The sequence below is a fragment of the Silene latifolia genome, chromosome 1 (assembly GCF_048544455.1).
Source record: "Silene latifolia isolate original U9 population chromosome 1, ASM4854445v1, whole genome shotgun sequence".
Taxonomy (NCBI): Eukaryota; Viridiplantae; Streptophyta; class Magnoliopsida; order Caryophyllales; family Caryophyllaceae; genus Silene; species Silene latifolia.
The window spans coordinates 63,650,062-63,651,913 of record NC_133526.1 but is presented as its reverse complement, the minus strand read 5'-3'; the positions used below and the strand labels follow the sequence as shown (position 1 = coordinate 63,651,913).

Below are 1,852 nucleotides of genomic sequence, written 5' to 3'. Positions count from 1 at the left end.
ACCTTGGTTTTGGTTGTAAAAGGGTCTTTGATTTTGGTTTCTCATGGGAGGTGGGGTGTATGTTGGTTGAGGGTTTTTAACATTTTGTCTTTTGTATGAGAGATTTGGATGGAATTTGGTGTTTTCATTGTAATAGTTGGAATAAGGGGTACCACTCTTGTATGCTTGGAAAGCATTCACTTGTTCATTTGTTCCCCTACATTCACTTTGGTCATGTCCCAAAGTTCTACAATTCTCACATATCCCACTTGGGATTGATGAAGATGCCGTCATGGCATTAACATGATGCTTTGGTGATTTTGAGGCTTCTTCAAGTCTAGCCATAGCTTTTTCAAACTTCAAATTGATGGTATCAATGTGAGCACTAAGTTGAGCACCCAATTGAGTAACGGAGTCCACTTCATGCTTTCCTCCTCTAGTAGCCTTGCGAGGTCTACTATATTGTGAGTTATGGACCGCCATTTCCTCAATTTTGTTCCAAGTTTGATTGTCATCAACTTCGGTGAACATTCCATTTGATCCCATGTTGAGAATGTTCCTTGAATCTTCATAAAGACCGTTCCAAAATTGTTGTACCAAGAACCACTCGCTAAGTCCATGGTGAGGACATGAGCGACAAATTCCCTTGAACCGCTACCAAGCTTCATACAAAGATTCTTCATCCCTTTGCTTAAAGCCCGTAATTTGAGCTCTTAGCATGTTAGTCTTTTCCGGTAGATAGAACTTTTTGTAGAAAGCTAGAGCCAATTTCTTCCAAGAATCAATTCCGAGAGTAGCCTTATCAAGGCTTTTCAACCATTGTTTAGCGGTGCCAATTAGAGAAAAAGGAAATAAGACCCATCGAATTTGGTCTTGAATTACACCGGTTTGAGAAATCACATCACAATAGTCACAAAAGGTTTCCATATGAGAATGAGGGTCTTCACTAGGCATCCCCCCAAATTGGCTTCTTTCGACTAATTGGATAAATGCGGATTTGGCAATAAAATTTCCGGTTAGATGTTGTGGTGTGGGAGTACCATTGGGTAGGTTCTCCTCGGTGGGTACGGAATGTGATGAAAACTTAGGCATTGTGGGTTGATTTTGTGTTGGGTTCTCCTCACCTTCTCTTGCAAAAGGGTTGATGAACTCAATAGTATTTGGTTGAATAACTTCACTAACACCTCTCAAAGTTCTCCTAGCAAGTCTTCTATTGGTTGTCAAAGTTCTTTCAATTTCGCGATCAAAGGGTAACAAGTCACCTTGTGACCTTCTAGACATGCAAAATATCAAACAACTCGAAAACAATTAGAACAAACCTTGAGGAGTTTTACTTCCCCAAGGCAAAGAAATACACAACTAATAACAATATAAGAAAATCTAAATCAAGTTAACACCGTCCCCGGCAACGGCGCCATTTTTGGTCGGGATACTAAATCTTTCGGTTACTTGTCGTTAGGAGCACCTAGACCAAAACACAATTTATAACTTCACAAACAACTCTACAATTAGTAAAGAGGCAAGTAAAGGTCGGATCCCAAGGGACGGGAATTGAGATGAGATTTCTATTGCAACTAGTGGTGTCTTAAGGGGTGTCACAATTGGGGTTTGATGTAGAAGGTCACTAAACTAAATAGCAATGAAAGTAAACAAGCAAGATGAATTAAAAGGGTTGTAAACAATTGATAAAAGGCACTAGGGTGTCATGGGGTCATAGGGGATTCATGGGAATTGATCATACAAACATGTTCTCAAATTATAAGCAAGCAATTATTGTTGTGATGGATCGAGTTGGTTTATATCTTACAATCCTAGGAAAGTTCGGGTCCCGGAGCCGAATCGATTAGATTGTACAACACCTACAAGTCGACTT

General features: G+C 39.8%; 1 non-coding gene across 1 annotated transcript; it reads left to right on the top strand.

Annotated features, from left to right (window-relative positions):
- The first annotated feature begins 592 nt into the window (after positions 1-592).
- Positions 593-699, top strand: LOC141618860 (small nucleolar RNA R71). Its single transcript, XR_012531515.1, has one exon. It is a non-coding gene; the product is annotated as a small nucleolar RNA R71 (small nucleolar RNA).
- Positions 700-1,852: the final 1,153 nt, after the last annotated feature.